This window comes from Protopterus annectens, chromosome 14.part0, assembly GCF_019279795.1.
Source record: "Protopterus annectens isolate FY-2018-M chromosome 14.part0, PAN1.0, whole genome shotgun sequence".
NCBI lineage: Eukaryota > Metazoa > Chordata > Ceratodontiformes > Protopteridae > Protopterus > Protopterus annectens.
Window position 1 is genome coordinate 463,646,659 of NC_056748.1, and position 26,945 is coordinate 463,673,603.

General features: G+C 42.1%; 2 protein-coding genes across 8 annotated transcripts in view; one reads left to right on the forward strand and one right to left on the reverse strand.

Annotated features, from left to right (window-relative positions):
- The window catches only part of ANAPC16 (anaphase promoting complex subunit 16), a 393,067-nt gene extending 389,995 nt beyond the window's left edge, over positions 1-3,072 (reverse strand). The window contains 1 exon segment of the mRNA XM_044056222.1: positions 3,004-3,072. The gene's annotated coding sequence lies outside the window, so the exon portion shown is untranslated.
- Positions 2,575-26,945, forward strand: part of ASCC1 (activating signal cointegrator 1 complex subunit 1) — a gene marked incomplete at its 3' end in the record, with an annotated part of 476,277 nt that continues 451,906 nt past the window's right edge. For 2 of the 7 annotated variants that reach the window (XM_044056214.1, XM_044056219.1), the window contains 1 exon segment: positions 3,325-3,469. 7 annotated transcript variants of the gene reach the window in all.

Consider the following 26,945-nt stretch of genomic DNA (forward strand, 5'->3'; position numbering starts at 1 on the left):
GCGCACAGCAACGGTTATCCCACTCCACAAAGGGGGAGCCACCACAGACCCTGGGAACTACTGCCCCATTAGCCTGACGAGCCTGGTCTTCAAGGCCACTGAGCATACCAACATGGAACTTATAAACAATGACATTGGTAATCTCCAAACTCTGGACCCTACCCAGTTCAGGTTTGTAAAAGGCAGATCATGTCTCCTAAACCTGATAGACTTTCTTTAAAGTGGTCACCAAAGCTGTAGATGAGGGTAAGGTGGTACACACAGCCTATCTAGATCTCGCCAAGGCTATCGACACCATCCCCCACTCTGGAATTATAGACAAACTCACTAAACTATGTCACAAGATGGGTTGCCAGTTGGCTCACTGACCGAACCCACACTGTGAAAGTAGCAGACTCTAAATCAGACTTCAGACCAGTGACAAGTGGAGTACCACAGGGTTCAGTCCTAGGTCCTCTCCTGTTTGGTATCTACTTCTCTGAAGTACAGGCTAACACAGAAGGTCTTTGGCTAACAAAGTTCACAGATGACTGCAAACTAGGAGCCATAATCAAATCTCCTAATGATGTGGATATCCTACAAAAGGACCTCACTGAGACAGATGCCTGGTGTCAAAGCCATGGCCTCAAGCTCAATGCCAAAAAGTGCATTGTCATCCCTTTTCATAGGTTAGTATTAGGCTAACTGCCCTTGTGAGCCATTGTAAGCCTAGCCAATTATCCCTTGTGAGACTCAAACCCTGCACCTTGTGTTTGTAAGGCAAACACCTTAACCATTAGGCCACCCTTTGGTAAAAACTCTGTACCCATGAACTACCACAAAGGCGGTAGTCTACTTAACACCAAAAGTGTGATGAGACCTTGGGGCACAGGTGGACAGTAGTCTCTCCTTTGATAATCACATCACCACAGTAGTCAGGAAATCCCTCTACGTGGCACACCTCATCACAAAAGGTTTCTCATCCAGGAAAAAAGAAGTCATCGTTTCCCTCTACTCGTCACTCATTAGACCCATTATAGAGTACAACGCCCCTTTTGGTATGTATCTCAAAAGACATCTACAACAACTGGAAAGGCCACAGAAAGAGGATTACCAGCCTCAAACAGATGCCCTACGCAGACCGCCTCAAAAAACTCCAGCTTTACTCTGTCGCATATCGCTTACTCAGAGGCAATCTCTGCCTAACATACAAAGCTATGTCAAACCCAGAGCTGTTGGACATGCTCCACGTAAAGAAATCCCAATCCCTCCGAGCTACACGCTCTAGGGACCTAAACCTTGCCACCACAATAAACAGAACATGCTGGAGGGATAGATTCCTGTCTCAGAAACTTCCCATACTCTGGAACAAACTACCTATCTACATCAACCAAACCTCCTCATTAGCACTCTTCAAGAAACATCTTGAGAATTGGATGGGAGATAGGAAATTCACCCCAGGGATCACTTCTGTGGCTCTGCTTGACAGGGGCACAGGAAAATAATTTTCTTGTGTGGCAAAAGCTAGGGTATCATTTGGCTAGGCTTATATAGGCCCAAGGGCCAATAGCCTAGTACCAACCTATGAACCTATAGAAGGGCTTTCCTGTTTAGCAACATCTGGAGAAGCAGTACTGAAACCCAGCAATGAAGTTATCGTATGATAACAGTGCAGACAATATTCGTACAGTGAGTAATGAAAGCATTACCATTAGATAGTAAGACTGCATAATACCACATTCACTACATCTTTTTAATATTTACTTGTACATAACATTTTAAAGTTAAATGCAAATGTAAAAACAAACGGCTACTGATGTAGTTGCTGGATGGAAGGCGATACTGAAGTGTATTAACCCACCAGTTAGTTTGCGCAGGAATGGGCGTGGCCTGTTTGATTTACAAGGCGGCGGGCAGAGTTTCAATATGTAAATACACCATGATTGACAAGGAATCCATGCACACAACGATCTCCATCCTCGTCGAAATAATTACGTTCTCCTTTTTCAGGGGGAAAGCCCCCCTGCACCCCCCACACACCCACTGAACAAGTGTTGTGAAACGTTGCTGGTACTGCAAAAAATTTCAGCCGTTAATAACAGTATCGTTTAGAGAAACAGTTCTGTGGTGTGAACTCTGCCCGATTGACTGACTGAAATGTGATGTACAACAGGCATTTTAGTTTTACACCCCTAGTAAAACATTTCTTTTTTGGTAGTGAATGTCTACAACATTGGGTTGCTTTTGGCACAGATGCTGAATATTAATTAGATTGCAATGTGTCAGGTGTAGTTTGGGCAGGGCTTGCTACTGCACATCTGGTGGGTTAATACACTTCAGTATCACTGGATGGAATATGGGCATGTGCTACATTTGTATGAATCTTGGAATGCAGGTTGCAGGCAACATTTATGCATTTTTAACAAATGATGCACTAAATGTAATGTACTGACTCACCTTCATTTCTGCGCAGGAGTGGGCGTGATATTTTTAGAGTACAATTGTGTTACATTCAGCCACATTAACTGTATGCATGATGTCACTGCCTAATATGAATGGCATGTCAATCATGCCTCATTTCAGACCAAAGCCACGCCCACTCCTGCGCAGAACTGAAGGTGAGCTAGTACACTACGCTATCGCCAATAACTTTATTTAATCCCTGTTTTACATATTGCATACTAAAAGCTGTGGTAACTCTAAAGATAACATAAAAAAGCATGAAGCCTGTGTTACAAATATTCACCGTGACACTGTATAATCTGCCTGGCTTGTCACTCAGCCCTGTCAATCAGGTATAATTGGTGCGCGAAAATCGTGGTGGGGTACTGTTGTAATACAAAATCCAAACCAGAAGGAACAAAATCTAAACGCATTGGTTACAAACTTTTAAATACCGCTGCAAGTGAGGAGCAGAGTTGTAGGTAACCGTAAAAATCTACCATCAGCACATAATACTGAACTCAAGGTCCCCGCGCACAATAACAGTATAACTAGCAATTACGTGTGTACACAAAACCTTACCCAATATTATTTCCTACTACCGTCAACTTGCACTGCTCTTTAGGGCAGAATGATGAAACAGTTTTTTCTACCGTATATTTTCTTTACGACAATGGGAGTTACAAAGAATTATGTGTGTGGGGGTGTATTTGTGTCATTTTTCCAGTTTTGAAAAACTGTCGAATTTAGTAGTGATAAATTACAGTGCAATTTTGCTGATGCTGACTTCAGATAGCTAAGCTTAATATTCCAGTGAAAAGCAATGAAATGATCTGGTAATTTTAACTGGTACAGACAAACTTTCTCTAGTTTTACATCTAGTACCCCTACACGCCTGTTTTTGTTCGCTCTCCCGGCATGATCACCTATTTGCGTCTGCTTCTGAGACAGTACAGAATTTTTTGTTATTTTTACAAGTGAAAAAAAAAAAATCTCTGAGCCAACTAATTTCCTTTTCTTACGGGAAAAAGATATCTTTGAATTAAGGGTATTTTTTATTATGTGACTTTAATATTGTAAAGTGGGTACATTTTTGGTTATCTCGGTTGTTTCAGAGTTTTATTTTTTAGTTCAGTTTTGCTTACCATTATACGTAAACTACAAGAAATTAGCTACAGCGTTCGTATGACTTTTTCTGTAATTTATGGTTTATGTTTGATCTTGTATTTTTTCAGTTATAGTTATATGAGGACGTAAGCACACTTTGAGATTGTATACATGTCCCATATCTCTCAACGTTTTAGTGCAAGAAATCTGGACAAAGCCAAACAAGAGAAGGGGGGTGCAAAGGGCCAGAAATAGAGACAGATTTTTAAATATTGCTCTTATAAACTTAGAATGTTGCTAAAGTACCAGGGGTTTGTGTTAACATACATTTTCTGAGGGATTTGAAGTCTGAAACTCTAATGTATGTCATTATTTGGTGACTTCAGTCCAAAGATCATTCCAGTGATTTGCCAGAAAGCCACAAACTTTGAGGAACAGACCACAAACATGAGCAAAAATCTGGACATTCTGTGAAAATCTTGACAGTTCAGCGGTATGACATGTCTCTGTTACTAATCTTAAATATTTCTCCATGTCTGCATACTTCGTACCTTTACCTTTCTGTGTCATTATCAATTATTCATCTGCGAGTCTGACCACGTATTTTGTATGTTTGTGATCAGCTACATTCAGCGTTACTGTTTCTTTTTCATTTTTTTTTTTAAGTTATTTATTATTCCAGATGCATCTCTCCCTCAAAACATTCTGCTCATAAGCATCTGATCCCCAGGGCTGTCTAGTTTTAAGTTGCATAAATATAAACTTTATGGCATTGTAGTGTCTACCAACTATCTACTGTCAATCATGCTACAAAGTTTTGTAATTCTCTGAAAATGTATAAGATTAGGTGAAGTGCATATTAGGGTAGCATCATTAGTGTATTGTAATGGGGGAAGTTTGCTGCCAGGATTTATGTAAATTGTTAGTGAATATATTGAAATGTAGAGGGCCGAGACTAGAGCTGGGTGACACACCAGTATTGACAGGAAGGAAGTAAGGGAGAAAAGGCAGAGAGGCGTTTAACAGACGTGTCTATTGTTTAAGTAGTTGTTAAACCAGAGTAGTGTGGATTCTGATATTGATATCACTACTGCAGTTGAATGTTGTCTCGATTTTCCTTCCCTTACAAGACAGACATTTGTCTTTGTTGCAGAGATTGTAGTCATGTGGATTCCATTTAAATAGCTAACTAAAATGATCAATTAAAAATGTAACCTTGATTTGGCATGGCTATATAGCAAAACCTCAAAGTGGATAATGTTTGCTTGTCAGGCATTAATTTTGGAAAGATAGGAGGTAAGGCTACTCTGTTCGTAAATGATGCAAACTTCAAACTATCCCAGTGCTACACGAGCTAAATGAGGAAATTAAACCCATAAGGCAGCTGTTTAATCTCAGCAGTCTGCAAAGCTATGGAGAGGATCATAATGGAGCTCATAAACAAAGATATGGGTTGCAAACTGGTAAGGACAGAACCCACAGGGTTAGAGTTGCTTCCTTGGCCCCTATTGTTTGGCATCTACTAGCTCTATTCAGTCACATACCGCCTGGATTTATCACCAGAGACTAGAAATCTAGACCTGTGGATGGGAGATCGGAGGTTTACCCCGAATCATCTCTGGGTCACTGCTGGACAGAGGGCAACAAACTAATGGGGGGGCATTTTTTTTTTATTTAAGGTGGCGTAGGTACTAATAATTTAAAGGGGGCTATAAATGCCTTAGGTATAATAGCCTAGTATAAACTATGACTTAAGGAACCTATGATACAAAAAATGTTTACTAGTTTGTATGATGAGGAATTAATCCAGAGAGGGATTTGGGGTATTTGCTGACGTACACTGCTAGGTGGCAGTTATTGGCAAAGGTTTGGTGGAATTCAGTGTAATGTTCTACAAGGGGGATATACAAGCTATATCCAGAATGTGAATTGGAAAGGTAATGTTTGTAATATTGTATTGAAAATAATTTGGATGTTTTGCTTTTGGATGTTAATGAGAGCAAAGTGAGAAAACTTTGGCCTTTTGCTCAGAGACAGTGCTTCTAATGGCAGCTTGTACAATTTGTCTTTAACCTTTTGTTTTAACAGCAGCTTCCTGCAAGCATGCTGCATTACTGTTTGTCCATTCTAATCTGCTGTTTCTAGTCTTGGGAACAAATTATTTTCTAGATGAATAGCTTGCTGGCTCCAGTTAGAACTGCTTCCTTGTATAGCTTACTTGATAGGATCATTAGATCAGTATAACTTAATATAATGTATCTGCCCTTCTTAATAAAGGAAAACAATTAATTTGAGGAAAGACTGTGGTTAAGAAAAAAAAAATACTGCGGTGGTGGTGCTGCGGTAGCGTTGTCACCTCACAGTTAGACGTTGCCCGTTTGATTCTCAGAGCGTCTTCTGTGTGGCGACATGCGTGAATGGGTGTTCCTTCGTTGAAGGTTGTGGGTTAGGCCTGGCAAGCCAGCACGTAAAACTCTACTGCCAATCATTAGCAGACCGGAGTTCCGCTGTGGCGACCCCTAACCGGGAAACGCCAAAAGAGAAAATAATACTGTATCTTTTTGTCTTTTTCACAACTAAGACCTGTATGCATTGGCTAAACTTTATTATTAATCCAGTTAAAAGAACCTAGGTAAACATATTTAATTAGTTCTTTGTTGAGTGGGTTAGTCTCCCTAGGCAAGCAGCTTCTTTTCTATGAAGATCTGAAGTAGTAGTGACTTTATGGCATTTGACTGGAGCACCAAGGACGTTCCCCTACTGTTTTTGTTAGGGGTGCTAGAGAACTTTTTCTTGTTGAGGAATGGAAAGAGTTGTGATATCAGTATTTCAATGATGGCAGATGGTGAACAAATCAGAGGAGGAGCACAGTTGGAACTTATGCAGAATCCCATCCATGAAGGTGGAGAGACTGCAAATATCACTGCTTCTAGTGCACAAACGAGAGGAGGAGGAGCACAGCTAGAATGTATGCAGAATTCCATCCATGAAGGTGGAGAGACTGCAAATATCACTGCATCTAGTGCAATGTAGGTTACCATTTCAACAGAATGTGGATTAGATGTTGATATGTGTTAAATGAAATGCTAAATGAGTCTGACCCTACTGAGAATGTAGTTTTGACCTGAACAGAGGCACTGGATAAGTGATTTTTCATTGCAAATTCTGGCAGTGAGATTTTTTATGCGATATGGAATCCTGGAGGAGTATTATTCCAGCACTTCAGGAAAGAGATACGCTTGGTAAGCTAACAGCAGACTGAGAGAAGAAGGATGAGCAAAGTTTTACCGTAAGACTGCATCCAGTGATTTGGACAACCCTGAAATCTGATATGGACAGTTACACAGTATGCAACAAATTATTTGTGCTATTGAAAACATGATGGCTGTTGACCATTCTCTATTTTTTTTTCCTTGGAGTACTGTACAGAAAATTTTGTGAGATAACGGAATATTTTGTTTTATTAAAAATATATTCTGGTGATATTAAAAGCAAGATTATTCTCTAAATAATTCTGTTTTTGCTGTCAGTCATAAAAGTGATAGCAAGTGTGTAATGGTGCAGTCTTGCACAATTTAACTGAATGAAACTAAAGTAAGAAATTATTTTTAGAAGATGTGGACAAGGACATGGGGTTGGGAGTTGTGTGTGTTAATCTGTTTTTTTTTTTTTTTTTTTTTTTTTTTAAACAAGAAGCATTTTATTATCATTTATGACATAGGCTAGCATACATTTATATAAATGAAAACAAACCATATTTGACGTATTGTCAGTTGTAAACATTATACATCACGTATAATCTTCTGTACAGTCGCTGTCAATCAAACATTACATAGCTCATTCAGTTCTTGCCTTGCTTAAACCTCATTCCTCCTCCAAAACAATATTCTGCACGTATTGTTCCCAAAATCCTCCTTACTGGTTAAGGCATACTAAGAGTAGACCATCTAAACAAGAAAGGGAGCTGTATAGCTATAATATTTAAACAGCAACTAAACATCCAGATCTTAAAACCATCAGCTCCACAAATAGGCAATGAAGAAATAATATATACCAACCTTAAAATAAACTAAAATAAAACCATCAACATAATTGGATGCTACTTTCCACCTGGCCAAAACATCCCTCCACTAGAAAACCTCCTCAGCTGGACTACCCACCAACTCCCCCAAGAAACTATAATTTTAGATGATTTCAATATTGACTGGCAATCCTGTTCTGGCAACCATCCAACCCATCATTTAAACCTTAATGGCTTCACCCAACAAGTCCAGTCGCCAACCAGGATAAATAAAAACTCCAACAAGCACACTACCTTGGATTGAATGCTAGTCAGTAAGAGCCCCCAGTCATATATAGCAGGCTGCTTATCGGATAGCCTCAGTGATCACTCCCCAACATTCCTACTCAAAAAACACCTATACCAAGTTAAACTTGTCATCTACTGTCAGATACATAAAAAACTAAACTTTAACCCACTCACATTCATCTCAGCCCTCAAAGAATGTAGCTGGCATCCTCTAAAAGTACCTCAGTCTTGATGACGCAGTTGAATTTTTTTAATACTACCTTCCTGAGCATCCTTAATTACCATGCCCCCATAAGACTTTCCAGAATCAAAGCACAACCCTCCCCATGGCTACAGAAAACCACTAAGTCAGAATTGAAAAACAGGGATAAAACCTAGGAGCACTGGCCCAAAACCCCCTCAACTAGACGGATATTCCTAGAACTACGCAATAGAGTCAAAAAGCTAATAAAACAGGACAAATTCCAATACTACCAGTCTGCCCTAGACTCCTCCCAACAAAACCCCAAACAATTCTGGTCCTCCATAAACTCCACCCAGGTAAAGTTAGTACTCCTCCTCCTATCATTCCTCACTCCTCCGAAAATATTGCTACCTCATTCAACACATACTTCACACAAACCATACTATCACTAGGTAGACAACACAACCCCCCTCCACTCCAACCCACACCTTCAACTAGTAATCTCCTCACTGTCTTCTCTTTTTCTCCTGTTCCTACCTCCAACATAAAAAAAAACTCTTAACTAAACTTAAGCTTACCAAATTAGCAGCAGACAACCTCTCAAGTGAATACCTACAAATCGCAGCTGATGCTCTAGCCTACCCAGTATCCATCTTGATTAACCGATCTCTGTCAGAAAGTTACGGTCCTACACTATGGAAAGTATCACATATAATTCCCCTCCACAAAGGCGGCCCCTCCACAAAACTAACCAATTACCGCCCCATAGCTATTCTCTCTCCACTCCAAAATACTAGAGAGATGTATTCACTCTCAGGTCTCAGACTACCTCCTTACGAACAACCTCCTTTCCAATACTCAACATGGTTTCCGACCAAAGCATAGCACCACCACTGCCTTACTCTCCTTTACTAACACTATCTTTCAGCATAAAAGCAACGGCTAACCCTCCTCTGCTACTTTCCCTGACCTATCTAAAGCATTCAACATGGTCCCACACAAACTCATCTCTGTCCTCAATAACCTATCTTTTTCTCAGTCAGTCACCAACTGGTTTCAGAGTTACTTGTCTGACCGCCAATAATCCGTCGTATGGCAGAATGACATATCTCCCCAACTACCTGTCTCTATAGGGGTTCCCCAAGGATCCATCCTTGGACCCCTACTCTTCTCTATTTTCACCAATAATCTAGCCTCTGCCACCAAACATGGCACACTCCTACAATACGCAGATGACTCAACCATCATCTGCTCAGCCCATTCCCTACCCAAACTGCAAAAAGTCACGCAGGAAGCCTTTTCATCTGTTGAAACTTGGTTATCCGATGCCCAGTTAATACTCAACCCAAACAAAACTAAACTACTCCTCTTCCAACCCACCAAACATACTCGAAACAACTCTCACTTTATCACAGCAAAAGACAACACCCCTATACACCCAACAGAACACACCAAATTGCTAGGGGTTGAAATAGACAATAAACTAAACTTTGACATTCACATATCCATGACCATAAAAAAGTCCACAAAAAACTAGGAGTGTTATACAGAAATAAGCAACTTCTCACCAAAGCAGCAAATATTTCAGTAGCAAATTCCCACCTTATCTCCACCCTACTTTATGCCTCTCCAATATATACCAACCTAAGGCAATGCGATCTAAACAAGCTCGAGACCTGCTACAACAACGCCACAGGGGCATCCCACCATAGTCGCCACTGTCTCTCCATTGCTGAACTGGGCTGGCTTGAACTCCCTCACCTCCTTCAATGCTATCAACTCGCCCACAAACTAGTAAACCATCCACTAAAAGTCCCATCCCTCCAGAATCTACTCCAACCCTATCGCACCACCAGACCACTAAGATCCAGCAACAAAAATCACTTGTAGGTCACTAAAGCCAATAAATCTGCTGGAGAAGCACTATTATCTTGTGCCATAGCCAAATTATGGAACTCCCTCCCACCCACAATTACCTCTGTACCATCATGCAACCACTTCAAAACTGTACTAAAAGTGCACCTAAAAACATACTGGCTATGCCCTTGCAACTCCCCCTCTAATATCACCCACCCCATCCACCCACTACCTTCCTTTCCACCCCACTAACTACCTTGATTATAGCAAGCTCGGATGTTCATACGCCTAACTACTTATTATACAGCAGGAACTTCTTATTGTAACAATTGTTAATGTCTGTTAAGTACTTTGCAGATAATAAAGATTCTAGTTGTCTACTGATGTACTATGTTCTTCATCTGTAACTATGTAATTTTAATTGCTATGTTGATCAAATTAATTGCTATGTAAATCCAAATTTTTGAGATGATTTTTTTAAACAGGCTTTGAAATGGGTTAGTGCAGGCATACACCTGGTAGCTAGAAGTAGTGAATTACAAAGTATAGAGCTAGAGTATGAATACAGAGTGTGATCAGGTTTTCTTGTGGGTTTTGAGATAGCAAAGAGATTTTTGTCTTCTGATTGTATGGATCAATTTGGTGTGTAACGTGTGACTAGACTGGTAAGTACAGGGCAGGTAGTAGGCTTGAAAATAAGGTTGTGTAAGGTGGATAGCTGAATAAAGACAAGTTGGTTGGAGAGTTCAAGCCAGTTTAATTCTAGGAGGGGTTTACAGTGGTGTTTGTGATATTTAGAATTTGTGGCAAACTTTGTTGTAGCACTGTTCCAACTTGCTTAGGGTAGTAAGTTAGTTAAGATAGGGGCACCATAAAGAAGGGAGGGAAGTAAAAATGTTTTTTGCAAGGGTAGTTTTGGTTGCTGCAGTAAAGAAATGTTTGTTTCTATACGAGTCCCAATTTTTGAGATTTTGCTGTATATGGGGGTCAAATGAAAGTTTGTCAATGATAACATCTAGAAGTTTGGTTTCCTGCACTATTTCAGTGACAGTGTTGTCAGATGCAAGGATGTTGAAATGATCAGTCACAGGGGAATCAACAACAACAGCAACAAGACTTTGACCCAGTGCATCGCTTTCGTCTCCTTATACCGCAACTGAAGGAGTGCCTGCAGAACTTAATGAAGATTGCTGCACAGAACCTTGCACAGAACACCAATATTGACAATGGGCAGAAGAGCAGTGACGGGCCTGTGCAGAGATTTGATAAAAGTCTGGAGGAGTTTTATGCACTTTGTGACCAGGTAGAGCTGTGTCTGAGGCTAGTTTATGAATGCTTATCTCAAAGCTTCGACAGTGCAAAACACTCTCCCAACCTTGTTCCTACAGCTACCAAACCAGATGCAGTACAAGCAGAGAGCTTGTCCTACACACAGTATTTAAGCATGATAAAGTCACAGATCGCTTGTGCTAAGGATATCCACAACGCTTTATTGGAATGCTCCCAAAAAATCAAAGGATAGCCTTTGAATGTTTGCACATCTTTGGCAGCACCTAAATGGATGGATTTGATTCTCTAGTCTATGATTTAAAGAGAAAAAACATTACTGGAAACACCAGCTGTATATTTTAAATGTGCCATTTCTTTTGATGGGTGCTTCAGCTTTCATTTACTGGGTTACTCAGAATAGTTCATAGATTGACATTTTGGTGGGGTTCAGTATCTATCCACTTATGTAACACAGTGTGATGTGGTTATGGACTTAGTAGGAGTTTTACTTTGTTGCTGTGCGACAGTGTTTTTTTTCTTTAATATCAGGTCATGTGCAGACATAAGTGTACATTTGATTACTACATTTATACAGTACTGTATTGTATGTTAAACTTCTGCAAGCAGTGTTAAGCTGTTTTGTGTTACTATATGAAGCTGACTGTTCTGCACCTACACACACAACTACTTTTTTGTATTTTTGAGGTACTGTTGGAGACTGCCTCTTCCTTCTGCAGTTCAAATTGCCATTTTTTTATAGTCCTTAAAACTGTTGGCATATGGCTTTAACTTTCCATAAACTGAGGGCAGTGTTAACTTCCCTGTTTTCACCTTGCTTCCTTTGTACTACTATCCTCTTCTTGTTGCTAACCATCATCCTTTCTTTTACCCCTGATCTCATGACATGGGGAATATACAATTCTGATGGCTGTTGTCTAACAGCAATGAGAAGAGATCATGAAAGCCACTTTTCAGCAAAGGCTGATTGTTGCTGTTGTCCGCTATTACACACAGCTCCTCGTGGTGTCCAGCAGAGTTCCTAGAGCAGCAGAGACCAGAAAAGACAAACTTTCCAGATTCTAAGTATTTTTTTCTGCATTTTCGACTTTTTAAGCCTTTCGACTGCTATTTCTGCCTGTTTTATTCTGCTATTACCTATTTTTACTGTTTTTAATAGCTTGAATTGTTTATTGCACTTGCTTGTTTAAGTTTTGCTTAAAAGTTAAACAACAGGCTAATACACTCAAGTGTACTAGCTTTTGATAGCATTTAATCGAAAAACACAGCATTTATTGTATTTTCTGAAAAAAACTTGAAAAAAACCAAAAAAAATACTCTTGTTTTCCATACTTTTCTAATAGTTTGTTCCAGTGATCAGATTTTGCTGATCCCTGGGCTTTGTCTTGGTTCCTGTTTTCTCCATTTTCCTTGTTTGGTCAAGGGGTAGTTTCTTTACTCACTAGTGGGAGTAGGGAGTACTGAGCTGCCTGTTTGTCCTCAGAGGAGTGGTTTAAGGCAGTAACTTGTAGTTTATTGGCCATTTTGGGTCATTTCCTGTCTTTTCCAGCCCCCTGCTATAAAGCACGTTAGCGCATTAGCGCGATTTAGCTGAGTTGCCACTGTTGCACACTAGGGCAGCTCGGTTAAGCAGGTTTAAACTATTCGGCTACCTAAAGTCCACTCTTCAAATTTTCCCTTAAAACTACCTTTCGAACTATACTACTGATCAAATCAGCGTATCCTATAACTAAAAGATCATCTCTACTTGACTCCAAGTAGACCATTCTCTATCTGTTAAACCTAGCACTTGCTCCTACAGTACTTATTACCTTGATATGGCACTCTTGTCATAGATAGTACCCCAAAAGGCAACCCCCATTTCTCGGTCACCCACGTCCCGGATTCTTTTAAAGTTTTTTTGTCTATCCTTCTAGCATGTCGAGGATCAGTTGCTAGTGTCCTCTCCTGCTCAGCTGGTGAACCTGGGAATATTGAGGCAATGCTACAATTGCCTCATGTACACAGACAACCCTCTCCTCCTCCCACAAAACACAAATACATGCGAGAGATGCAACTATACGGCCAAACTGGTGGCTGAGCTCTCTCAACATAGGACTGGCAAGACCAGTCAGGAGGAGAAGGTTACCACACACACTATAGACCCAGTCTCACATAGTACCATTACAACCACAAATCATACACATAAACACACAAAGACATACTTGGAGGCTCTGATCAAAAATCTACCAAAACAGCAGAGGCCACCAAAGCAGACACCCAAACAACCACCACCTCAGAACACAACACCTGCAACACATAGACCTCACAGTCAGAGTGTCAAACAGTCACAGCCCTTAAGGCCAAACACAATGCCAGACACACTAGTCATTGGTGACTCCATAGTCAGACACACTGACGTCCCGCTCACCAGACTGAGTAAGGAGAAGGTCACAGTAAGCTGCCTGTCGGCGCTAGAATCCGCCACATAACGCAAGCACTCAGGTCTCTCAACAGCAGGTACAAATATGACTCAGTCATTGTCCACGCTGGTGTAAACGACCTGAGACGCACTCCTTGGACTACATGAAAAGAGACATTGAGGAGCTCTCTGATTATGTAGCCCAGGCAGGTATGACCCTGACCTTGAGCAGTATCCTACCTTCACCAAGAATGATGCCACAATACAGAGATAAGATGATCAGCTTTAACAATTGGCTTAAACACTGGTGTCATTCAAAGGGGATCCAGTGTCTGTCTGCCTGGGATGACATGCTGGACAAGCCACGCTGCTTCGCAAGGGACGGCTTGCACCTGTCACCCCTGGGATTCCGGATATTGGCAAAGGCTCTTGCCACCCCCATAGTGCCTTTTTTAGACAAGGCTCAAATTCTAAACCTACCACCCTAGAACACAAAAAAGGAAAAACTAAGGGTAATGCTGCTCAATGCCAGAAGTCTAAATCTCAAAATGCACGCACTCGAGGCCCTTCTCAGTATGGAGAACATCGATGTCTGTGCTGTGACAGAAACCTGGTTCAAGGATCCTGAGAGCACCCCAGTGCTATCAGGTTTTACCTCATATCATGCGTTCCGGCCCCAAAATCCGGACAATACCAAGAAAGGAGGGGGGGTATCCATATTCATCAAGGACACCCACACCTCAAGACTGGTGGCAACGCACGATGCATCGGAGACCATCCAGGTGCAATTAACCATAGGCAAGACTGCTCTGCAAATTGTAGCATGTTACAGGCCACCCTCACAAACTCAGGAACCTCACATGGCCTTCCTGAAAACACTAGAGGATAAATGTATCACCAAACACCATCATACTAGGTGACTTCAATTACCCTAATATAGACTGGGAACACTACTCAAGCCCAAACACCCTAGCCCAAAAGTTCCTGGAATTCATAAACTCAAATGCCATGGAACAACTAGTCACCATCCCCACAAGAGGAGATAACATACTTGATCTCATCATCACGAACATGGGAGCACAATGTTCAACACCAGAAGTATACCCCTCACTGGTGAGATCAGATCACAAACTAATCTCGCTGGAGGTCCTCATCCCATCCCCACCTGAAATAAAAAAGACCACAGTAAAGAACTTCTCAAAAGCCGACTTCACACTTCTAAAGACTAGTGTGGTATCCTTTAAGGCCCCCGAGCTGGCGGAAAACAGTACTCAAGCCGCTGAATCACTTACAAATGCCTTCTACCAGCACCTGCAGGACTGCATGGATAAGGCAATCCCAAGCAAAACAAAGACTATTTGTACCAAAGGCAAGCGTCCAGTCTGGTGGACCCCAGCCATAAACAAACTCTACAACAAAAGGAGGAAGCTACTACAAGATAGAGCAAAATCCTTAAAAGGTAAGACACCCTTGATCACTATAAGTAAAAACTAAGAGCTCTCATAAAATCATCCAAAGCAAATTTCGAGAGAAAAATAGCTAAAGACTCAAAAGACAATCATAAGGCCTTCTTTAGCTATGTTAGAAACCTGGGAGGAAACTCCCAGATATGCTCAGAACTAGTTCAAAATGATGTGAAGATTACTGATCCTACAGACATTGCCAACATACTGGCTGACAGGTTCAGTGCAAACTTCTCCCCCTCAAAAGGAGAGATATCTATACCAAAGCGATTGCAGCCCCCAAACATCTCCAGCCCAAGTGAGAACTGCTCTCTCCAAAGCAAAACCACAGCATCCATGGGACCTGATGGTGTCCCCGGCTGTGTGCTCCACGAACTCAATGAGGAATTAAACCCACAGCTAGGACAGCTGTTTAATCAAAGTCTTACCTCTGGATACGTACGCAGGGAGTGGCGCACTGCAACTGTGGTCCCACTTCACAAAGGCGGTGCCTCCACCGACCCTGGAAATTACCGGCCCATTAGCTTGACAAGCCTTATCTGCAAAGCCATGGAGAGGATCATAATGGACCTCATAAATAAAGACATAGGGAATTTGCAGACTTTGGATCCAACCCAGTTTGGCTTTGTCAAAGGAAGATCATGCCTTTTAAACTTGGTTGACTTTTTCGAAACAGTCACCAAAGCCATTGATGAGGGAAAGGCAGTCCATACAGCCTACCTCGATCTGGCTAAGGCCTTCGATACAATACCCCACTGGGTATCATTGAAAAACTCATCAGCTTAAATGTTAACCCATACATCACAAGATGGGTAGCAAACTGGCTGAGTGACAGAACCCACAGGGTCAGAGTTGCTGGCGCCATGTCAGACTCAAAGCCTGTCACAAGTGGTGTCCCACAGGGCTCAGTCCTGGGCCCACTCTTGTTTGGCATCTACTTTTCCAAGTACAAGCAAAAACAGAAGGGTTATGGCTGACAAAGTTTGCAGATGACTGCAAACTGGGCCATAGTAGAAAACACATCTGACACAGATATCCTTCAGAAGGGTCTCACAGAAACGGATAACTGGTGCCAGAGCCACGGCCTAAAGTTAAATGCCAAAAATGCATAGTCATACCCTTCGGGAAAAACAAGGTTACCCCTAGCTACCAAATAGGTGGCAATCCACTGAGCACAGAAGAAGTTATCAGGGACCTGGGGACCCAGGTTGATAGTAGTCTGTCATTCGACACCCATGTAGCTAAAGTAGTTAGGAAGACCTTCTACATTGCCCACCTTATCATGAAGGGATTCTCATCTAGATCAAGGAGGTCATAGTCTCCCTTTACTCATCACTCATCAGACCAATGATTGAGTACAATGCCCCATTCGGAATGTATCTGACCCGACACTTGCAGCAGCTGGAGAGGCCACAAAAGTTCCTCACCAAAAGGATAAAGGGTCTCAAAAATCTGTCCTATGCTGCCCGACTGAAAGAACTCCAGCTCTATTCAGTCGCCACGCTTGCTCAGAGGTGACCTTTGCCTAACATACAAGGCCATGTCAAACCCAGATTTGATGAATATGCTTCACCTCAAAAATCTAGATCCATCAGAGCCACAAGGGCGGAGACTTAAACCTCGACACGGCTATTAATAGGACGTGCTGGAGGGATAGATTCATCACCCAAAGACTCCCTATGCTGTGGAACAAAATCCCGGTACATGTGAGGCAGAGCACCTCGCTGGCCTTGTTCAAGAGAAATCTTGACCAATGGATGGGAGATCGCAGATATACCCCAGGGACTACCTCAGTGTCACTGCTCGACAGAGGCACAGCAAAATAATGGGTATAGTTCCCCATACTTAAGGGGTGGCGTAAGCCACAAAACGATGGGCTAGGCTTGCAAATGCCCTCGGGCAGATAGCCTAGTATGAACCTATGAACCTATGAATCAGTGACAGGGGAGGTATGTTTGGGATGAAAGAGTACCAGTTTTGTCTTCTTTGGATTAAGAAAGAGTTGGGCATTTCTTAGCCAAGATTCGACTGCAGTAAAGGACTGCTGAGTTTTTGAAAGTAGTTCTGGTGGTGATGGAGCAGTGCAGATTATGGTGGGATCATCAGCGTACTGAATGAGGGTCCCAGGGTGAGAGGCAGTGTGAAGGTTGTTTGTGAAAATGTTGAAGAATAGGGGTCCTAGGATGGAGCCTTGGGGAACTCCAGTAGGGTTGTGGAGGAAGGGTGAGAGTTCATTGGACCATTTCACTGCTTGTTTACGATCCTTGAGGTAGCTCTGAAATCATTTTACTGTGTTATGTGAGAAGCCTAGGTTAGACAGTGTGTTCAGAAGTAAGGAGTGAGACCCTGTGTCAAAGGCCTTGGAGAGCTTAAGGAATACTGAGGCTGTATAGCATCCTGCATCCCTGGCCTTGTTTATGGCGTCTGTAAAAGATAAAAGGGCTGTGGCTGTGCTGTGTCTAGTTCGGAAGTCATGTTGGGCTTTGGTTAAAAGGTTGTTTTGCAATAGATAATGCATTACCTGCTGATGGCTACCTCTCGAGAATTTTGGATATGGGTGACAAGATGGATATAGGACGGAAATTGGATGGATCAAAAGAGTTGTCGCCTTTATGGATGGGGGTGATGTGAGATTTTTCCGTATGGTAGGTACTTCTGATTTGGATAAAGACCTATTTATAAGGATACTGATTGGGTGGCGACTGAGTTAGCAGCCAGTTTGAGGTAGTATGGGGAGATTATCAGCTGAGGTGGAGCAGAGTTTTAGTTTTGTAGCAGTTTCTTAATGGTGTCAGTGGTTGTGGGCTGAAATGAGAATGGGGTTTATATGACATTTTGTTGAGTAGGGAGTTAGTTATGACAGGGTTAGAAGAAGTTGATGGCCTGCGGTGGTGTCTGAATAGGTTGAAGGGTGGGAGGTCCAGCATTAGGGGTGTTAAGTCCGAAATTGACTTTATGAAGTGCTTATTAAAGTTTTCAGGTATTTGTGATGGAGGGATATCTGGTGATAGGGTGTGCTCTCCATTTCTTCCAGGGTTAAGTAGAGAAGATATGGAATGCAAAATTTACTTGAGTTGATTTTATATCACCCACCACCTTCCTTTCCACCCCACTAACTACCTTGATTATAGCACGCCTAACTACTTATACAGCAGGAACTTCTTATTGTAACAATTGTTAATGTCTGTTAAGTACTTTGCAGATAATAAAGATTCTAGTTGTCTACTGATGTACCATGTTCTTCATCTGTAACTATGTAATTTTAATTGCTATGTTGATCAAATTAATTGCTATGTAAATCCAAATTTTTGAGATGATTTTTTTAAACAGGCTTTGAAATGGGTTAGTGCAGGCATAAACCTGGTAGCTAGAAGTAGTGAATTACAAAGTATAGAGCTAGAGTATGAATACAGAGAGTGACCAGGTTTTCTTGTGGGTTTTGAGATAGCAAAGAGATTTTTGTCTTCTGATTGTATGGATCAATTTGGTGTGTAACGTGTGACTAGACTGGTAAGTACAGGGCAGGTAGTAGGCTTGAAAATAAGGTTGTGTAAGGTGGATAGCTGAATAAAGACAAGTTGGTTGGAGAGTTCAAGCCAGTTTAATTCTAGGAGGGGTTTACAGTGGTGTTTGTGATATTTAGAATTTGTGGCAAACTTTGTTGTAGCACTGTTCCAACTTGCTTAGGGTAGTAAGTTAGTTAAGATAGGGGCACCATAAAGAAGGGAGGGAAGTAAAAATGTTTTTTGCAAGGGTAGTTTTGGTTGCTGCAGTAAAGAAATGTTTGTTTCTATACGAGTCCCAATTTTTGATATTTTGCTGTATATGGGGGTCAAATGAAAGTTTGTCAATGATAACACCTAGAAGTTTGGTTTCCTGCACTATTTCAGTGACAGTGTTGTCAGATGCAAGGATGTTGAAATGATCAGTGACAGGGAGGTATTTTTGGGATGAAAGAGTACCAGTTTTGTCTTCTTTGGATTAAGAAAGAGTTGGGCATTTCTTAGCCAAGATTCGACTGTAGTAAAGGACTGCTGAGTTTTTGAAAGTAGTTCTGGTGGTGATGGATCAGTGCAGATTATGGTGGAATCATCAGCGTACTGAATGAGGGTCCCAGGGTGAGAGGCAGTGTGAAGGTTGTTTGTGAAAATGTTGAAGAATAGGGGTCCTAGGATGGAGCCTTGGGGGACTCCAGTAGGGTTGTGGAGGAAGGGTGAGAGTTCATTGGACCATTTCACTGCTTGTTTACGATCCTTGAGGTAGCTCTGAAATCATTTTACTGTGTTATGTGAGAAGCCTAGGTTAGACAGTGTGTTCAGAAGTAAGGGGTGAGACCCTGTGTCAAAGGCCTTGGAGAGCTCAAGGAATACTGAGGCTGTATAGCATCCTGCATCCCTGGCCTTGTTTATGGCGTCTGTAAAAGATAAAAGGGCTGTGGCTGTGCTGTGTCTAGTTCGGAAGTCATGTTGGGCTTTGGTTAAAAGGTTGTTTTGCAATAGATAATGCATTACCTGCTGATGGCTACCTCTCGAGAATTTTGGATATGGGTGACAAGATGGATATAGGACGGAAATTGGATGGATCAAAAGAGTTGTCGCCTTTATGGATGGGGGTGATGTGAGATTTTTCCGTATGGTAGGTACTTCTGATTCGGATAAAGACCTATTTATAAGGATACTGATTGGGTAGGCGACTGAGTTAGCAGCCAGTTTGAGGTAGTATGGGGGGAGATTATCAGCTGAGGTGGAGCAGAGTTTTAGTTTTTGTAGCAGTTTCTTAATGGTGTCAGTGGTTGTGGGCTGAAATGAGAATGGGGTTTATATGACATTTTGTTGAGTAGGGAGTTAGTTATGACAGGGTTAGAAGAAGTTGATGGCCTGCGGTGGTGTCTGAATAGGTTGAAGGGTGGGAGGTCCAGCATTAGGGGTGTTAAGTCCGAAATTGACTTTATGAAGTGCTTATTAAAGTTTTCAGGTATTTGTGATGGAGGGATATCTGGTGATAGGGTGTGCTCTCCATTTCTTCCAGGGTTAAGTAGAGAAGATATGGAATGCCAAAATTTACTTGAGCTGATTTTATGCTGGAGTTGAAGCTGGGAATAATATGACTTCTTATCTCGGTTGATTAGTTTTGTCACTTTGTTACGTAGTTTTTTGAAATTAACATGATTTTGTTTTGTTTCCAGGTTGACCAGGCTAGGGTCCCTTTGCTTCATCAGGTGTTTACATTCCTTAGAGAGCCATGGTGCTGAGTTATTTTTGATTCTTTTCATACGAATGTGAGCTAGTGCATTAAGTATGTGAAGGAAGGTGTTATTAAAGTATAGTACAGCAGCATTAAGGGGTAGTTGTTTAAGGGGTGTCCTGTTTCCTGTAGGAGATTGTTGAATTTATGCTGACAATAATTAGTTGAGTTCCTAACCAATTTTATAGTGTGTACCCTTAGTTGCTGGGAGTTTGTTCTAAGGGAATAAGCTGGTAGATGATCGCTCAGGGAGTTAGACAGTGTACCAGAAGAGGGGTAATTGGCATGGTGGGAAACTAGAATCCAGTCTAAGGTGGATTGATAAGCTGAGAAAAACCATACAGATTTATATTATTTGTGGGGGAGTCTGAAGCTATGTTTTGCCAATCTATATTTACATCTCCTAAGATTATTGTTTGGAATGTCCAGGATAAAATATTTTCCAGCACTGGTATATTGTTACCTGGTTGGATATATATTACTATTATGCAAATTATTTTTGATATATTGAGGTTCAAAAAGGAGATTAGTACCTCAGCATTGGGAAAGGTGGGTACAATACTGGTGTAGGATGTGATGTTGAGTGTAGAGGGATATAGAAGTGCTACCCCCCCCCCTTTTTTTTTTTTAGATTCATCTCTTCTGGTTATTGCAAAGTTTGGAGGTATTATTTCTGAGTCTTTTTCACCAGGGTGTGGCCATGTTTCTGTAAGGGCTAGTATGTCAGGTCTATTTTGATTAATCCAGGCATGCATTGGGGCTGTTTTATTACATATACTTCTAAGGTTCAGCGTATGTATGTTTAAATTTTGGGGGTACACTTTTGGTTAGGATTAAAAGGTGGGCCAGGGTTAGGATGTATGTCTCCACATTTGAGTAGGTAGGTAATGTGGAAGGAGTACTATGGAAAGTGTTTTTTATCCATAGGTGATGATACTGGTGTCAAGTGTGGTTTTGTAGGAGGTGAGAAGGCCAATTTGTGGCTTGAATAATATGGGAGGGGATATGTGAGAAGCTGTGTTGTTTATTGGGGTGATGGTTGGAGGAGTTTGTTGATGTGTATTGATGTGTGGGGGTAAGCAAGGATATAGCTGTAGCGAGGCTGAGAATTAGGAGTAAAGAAGCTATGCAGGTTAGCAGGAGCATGTCAATTGTGATGGTGGGTTTAACAATAGTAAAAGTGGTATTTATGTGTTAGAATGTAATATCAGGTATAAACAGAGATTTTGTTATCTAGTGATATGTGTGCAGCTGAGGGTAAGGTTGGAAATGTTTTGACTTCAGGGTGGACTTTGACAATATGGTTAGGTGTTTTGCTCAGTGGTTTGTGATGAGGGGTGGGGAAGATGTGACTGGTCAGTAGTACAATTATGGCACAATATTAGTTTGTGTATAATAGAAGAGAAGGTGGTAAGCCTGGAGTTAATGTAAGACAGTCTGAGGCAGTGATAGTTTTGTGATGGTAAAATCGTTTACCTTTACAAAACCAAATCACAGTGGTGCGATTGCTCATATGAGCAAATCTTAACCACGAAAGTCAGAACAGCGACAATTCCATATGTTCAAAAATCAGCACATCGAAAAGCAGATTCGCTGATTTTCTAACATAAATATCGAAAGAAAAAAAATGAAGTGTAAAGCAGGGGGGCAAGCCTCCCCTGCACCCCCCATGTGGGGGGCTGCCCCCTACTTTAATATTCTAACTCTGAGATCACACTACAGTGGGAAAAGGGACCATTTTCCGATCCCCACTATAGTGTAGTCCGCCCCACAATGTCGAATGTGCAATGAGCAAATGTCACTGTGCATTCGCTTGTTGCACATTCGAACATTTTTCCGTTCAGTGTTTGCAAACTTTGCAAACGGCCTTTCGGACAATTGCTGTCCGCCCATATGCAATATGCACACATGAAGGTTGTTGTGTCTTTCGGCTTTTCCCGGTTAGGAGTCACCACAGCGGAACTCCGGTCCACTGCTAATGATTGGCAGTTGATTTTTACATACCGAGTTGCCAGCCCTGATGCATAACCTTTAACGAAGGAATGCCCATTCACACATGTCTCCACGCAGAAGACGCTCTAGCTGAGAGTCAAATCGGACAGCGTCTTACTGTGAGGCGACAATGCTACTGCATGAAGGTAAACCTGGTAAAATAGAGTAAGATGCAAAGAATTATAGTAGGAGGGACGAGAATTCAAGTTGATGGATGTAAGGGGAAGCAGATAAGTTTGGTTAAGTAAAAGTAGGTAAGGTGTGAATGAAATGTGGGTGTGGACAAGGTAGAGTTGTATATAATTGGATCAGAGGAATGAGGGGGGAGTGATTTGCTTGGGATATGAGTAGAGGTGCTGGGAACGGGTGGGACATGGGGGCAGAGTGAGCGGAGAGGGAAGAAACCTGCAGTTGGTTTACCACCATAAGTCAGTCAGTGAGGTAGAATGTTCCTGAAGACAAAGTGACTGAACTCTAAAAACTTGACCTGAGTCACAGCATCTAATTTTATAGTCATGGGCTTTTCAATTTCTTTTCCCGGGATCTGTTATACTGATAAGAGTAAAATGTGCTTTAGTGTTATGTAACTTCACCTTCAGCAGTAAAAGGCCTATGAGTAAGTGGGGGTGGGGGTATCCTTCCAGCAGATTCAACACTACAAACAGAACACACTAGTGCATGACTTAACAAATTAAATTATTAGTCTGAGTCTATGAATTTGTCTTGCATACATTTAACTCTGTGTATTCTTTTCCTTGTGAAATTTTGCAACTGCAAGTTAACTTCAGCTGTAAAAGTTCTTTATATAGTGGGTTGTTTCACTGGGAGAGAGAAAGAGAGAGCACAAGTTAATAAGAATATCTTGATGATTGAACTAGATAGGTACAATACTATTTGTCTATACTCATAGGTAAGCACTAGGCTGTCTGCGCGAGGGCATCTATAAGCCTAGCTAGAATGTGTTGGCTTTCACCACCCCCTTATATTAGTTCCCTGTGCCTCTATCCTACACGATCATTAGTTCCCTGTGCCTCTGTTCAGCAAACCCACTGCAGTGAAATCCACTCATCAATGTTTCTCTTGAAGAATGTTAGTGAGGTACTCTGCCTAATGTAGATTGGAATCCCGTTCCAAAGCATGGGGAGTCTCTGGGACAGGAATCTATCCCCCCAGCACGTCCTATTTATCATTGTGGCAAGGTTTAGATCCCTAGAGCGTGTGGCTCTCGGGGATTTGTTTTTTTTTTTAGGTGGAGCATGTCCATCAATTCTGGGTTGAACATGGCCTTGTATGTCAGGCAGAGATCACCTCTGAGTAAACAGTATGCAACTGAGTACAGCTGGAGTTTCTTCAGTTGGGCTGCATAGGGCATCTGTGAGGCCAGTAATCCTCTTGTTGAGGCACTTCTGTGGTCTTTCCAGCTGTTGCAGGTGTCTTGTAAGGTACATCCCAAATGGGGCGTTGTACTCTATATGATGGGTCTGGTGAGTGATTAGTAGAGGAGCACAATAACCTCTTTTGTTCCAGATGCGAACCCTTTTGTGATTAGGTGAGTCACATAGAAGGATTTTCTAACCACCTTGGCAAAATGATTATCAAAGGAGAGATTACTGTCTACTTGGGTCACCAGATCCCTTATTACATTTTCTGTATTTAGGGGACTACCACGTACATGGTAGTTAATGGGTACTTTGTTTTTTCCAAAGGGGATGACTATGCACTTTTTGGCATTTAGCTTGAGGCCATGATGTTGACACCAGGTATCCGTCTCAGTTGAGACCCTTCTGGAGGATGTCTGTATCAGCCGGAGAGTCAATTATGGCCCGCAGTTTGCAGTCGTCTGTGAACTTAGTCAGCCATAGTCCTCCTGTGCTTGCCTGTACCTCTGAGAAGTATATACCGAACAGGAGGGGTCCCAGGACTGAGCCCTGGGGGACGCCACTTGTAACCAGTTTAGAGTCTGACCTAGAGCCTGCAACTCTCACAGTGTGCCAGTTGGCAACCCATCTCGTGACGTAGGGGTTTATGTTCAGACTGGTGAGCTTGTCTATAATACCAGAATGGGGAATGGTGTTGAAAGCCTTTGTGAGGTCTAGGTAGGCTGTGTGGACCTCCTTTCCCTCATCTAAAGCCTTGTTAACTGTTTCAAAGAAGTCCACCAGGTTTAGGAGGCATGATCTGCCCTTAAAGCTAAACTGGGTAGGGTCCAATGTTTGGAGGTTCCCAATGTCTCTGTTAAGGAGTTCCATGATGATGCGCTCCATAGCCTTGCAGACCAGGCTAGTTAGGCTTATAGGGCTATAGTTCCCGGGGTCCGTTGTGGCTCCACCTTCGTGGAGCAGGATAATGGTTGCTGTGTGCCACTCTATGGGTATGTAGCCTGTAGAGAGGCTGAGTTTGAACAGTGTGTTTAGGTGAGGGATTAGTTCATTTTGGAGCTTGTGTAAGATGCAGCCTGGGACACTGTCCGGTCCCATTGAAGCTGTGTTTTTGGCATTGGATAGGGCTGTTTTAACCTGTGTGTCAGTGATTGCTGGTGACCACATGCTTAATAACTACCTACAAACCTAAAGATGCAAACAGAGGAGCAGACTGTTATAAAATGAACAGAAAAATGAGTCATATTTACAGGGTTTAATCAGTGTTGGCAAATATCCATTCTTTTATTACAAGTCCATTAAAATTACGGAAATTAAGCCATTTCCACTGGCATAGTGTGATAAAGCCATAACTATGATACAGGTATCCTGAGTTTGATTAACAGCTCAGACACCTACTGGAAATGGAAACCAGGACAAGAGCAAGGATGTTTAGCCTGCTTGCCTCTCTTTCTTGGGAGGGACTGGATGTGTGGTCAGGGCACACACTCCACAGTAGAATCCCGTTGTAGACCAGGCATCACAGAGGTGCTTGTCTTCAAGGGCTGTAGGCTATCAGATAATGTCACATCCAGAGGTGTAGACGTGCATCACAAAAGCTCATCACATGCCAATCAGCATGCATAGGTGAAAGATAGTGATTAACGAAAAAAATCCTTATCCTCTTCTGTTGATGGTGCCACTCCCAGCCCACTTAATCTTCACCCTCAGTGAAAGAATAAGTAGTGGTTCTCTCACCCAGAGGGAGTGACTTGGCAAACATTACGGCTGGATGACTGGCAAACAAGAGTAGTGCACTATATGCCACAGTTGTGAATTTCACCTTTCTAGCCTTTAAACAAGACAGTAAGAAAGCTTACTAGAGATATTTGTAGGTATGCAGGTTTGTGATTACTAAGAACAAAAATGGTGGCTTCCACAAGAATTTATCTATGGATGGTAGGGGGTAGCCATCAGATATTTTACCCAGCAATGTGGCACAAGCTTGCCAGCAGGCCTGACATGAATTTGGATTCACCATCTGTCAATTTCCCTAGTGAAACGCACCCTGCTGAAGAAGTCTAGCAAAGCATTTGCCACCACCTCTGCTTCAGTGAAAGAACCACTACTCCTGGATGTCTGTAGTGGCGTAAGCCAGCACTGTCAGGATATATTTCTTTCCTGTGGAACTTGGGGATACTCAGTGTCTCACATTATCCATAGTTACCCTTTGAAAAGGCTCCTCGGTAACAGGCAGGAGCATCAATGCAGCCTTGGCTTTGTCTCCAGAATTGCCTGCCTTTTGACATTGATGACAGGTCCTGCAGTACTGTTGCATCCTTTGCAATCCCTTAGAAATAAAATGTCCACACAAGTTGTTGTTTAGTATGCTTTATGGCCATATGACGTACAAATGGAATCTTGCTGGTTATGGCTAGAAGTGTCAGTTGGTCAGCTTTGGATACAAACTGCTGTATTACTTCTACCTGTAGTTCTCCTTCAGGGATCCATTCCCTGTACAATACTTTGTCTCAATATATGGATTTCTTGTACCCTTGAGTATCAGGACATCTCATGGCTACCTCCCTCACATCTTGTAAAATAGGGTCTGAGAGCTAAGCCTGCCTTAATTCCTCCTTACCGATTCTCCCAGCTCCCCTTGCAAAAAAAATCTAGTGCTGTCTGCCAGTGGTGCCTCAAGTAATGACTGGCTACTGTCACGTACCTCTGTTCTTGAAATATCACCTTCTAATGGAAACCCATTACGTTTCCCCTTTTGTAGTGCATATTCCAGTTCACTGTTACTGACTTGCTTCCCCTCTGAAGTAGCCACATTACCACCCTTGGATGGAGGTGTGAGCTCTGTCTGGGTCTCCCCATACTGGTTTCCCCATTTGATCGCCTCCCTGTGACAGCATGCACACAAGGTACTGGATTGCCAGTCATTCCCTGTTAGGAATCGGAAGGGGGCAAGGGAGGCATCAGGTGGCTGTATCCTGTTAACCTCTGGCCAAAGTTACCTGAAAAGGTTTTCCCACAGAAGGCCTTAACTGGAGTGGACTGCTCAGGCACATAGTGCTTCTGTCTGACTGCTGTAGGTTTTGCTGTGGTCATGTCTGAGGCTGTGTCCCTTTTAGCAATGAACTCCTTCTCCTCTATTAGGATAGGATACATAATAAGTTCATAGGAGGTTGATATGCTAGCAGTCCCAGAGCCCTTACAAGCCTAGTCATGTTAATCACAAATTGTCCCAATTATCTTTAATAAGTAGACATACTTTGTAGAGTTAGTCTAAGGTCAACACCGACTCCCCCTGTCCATG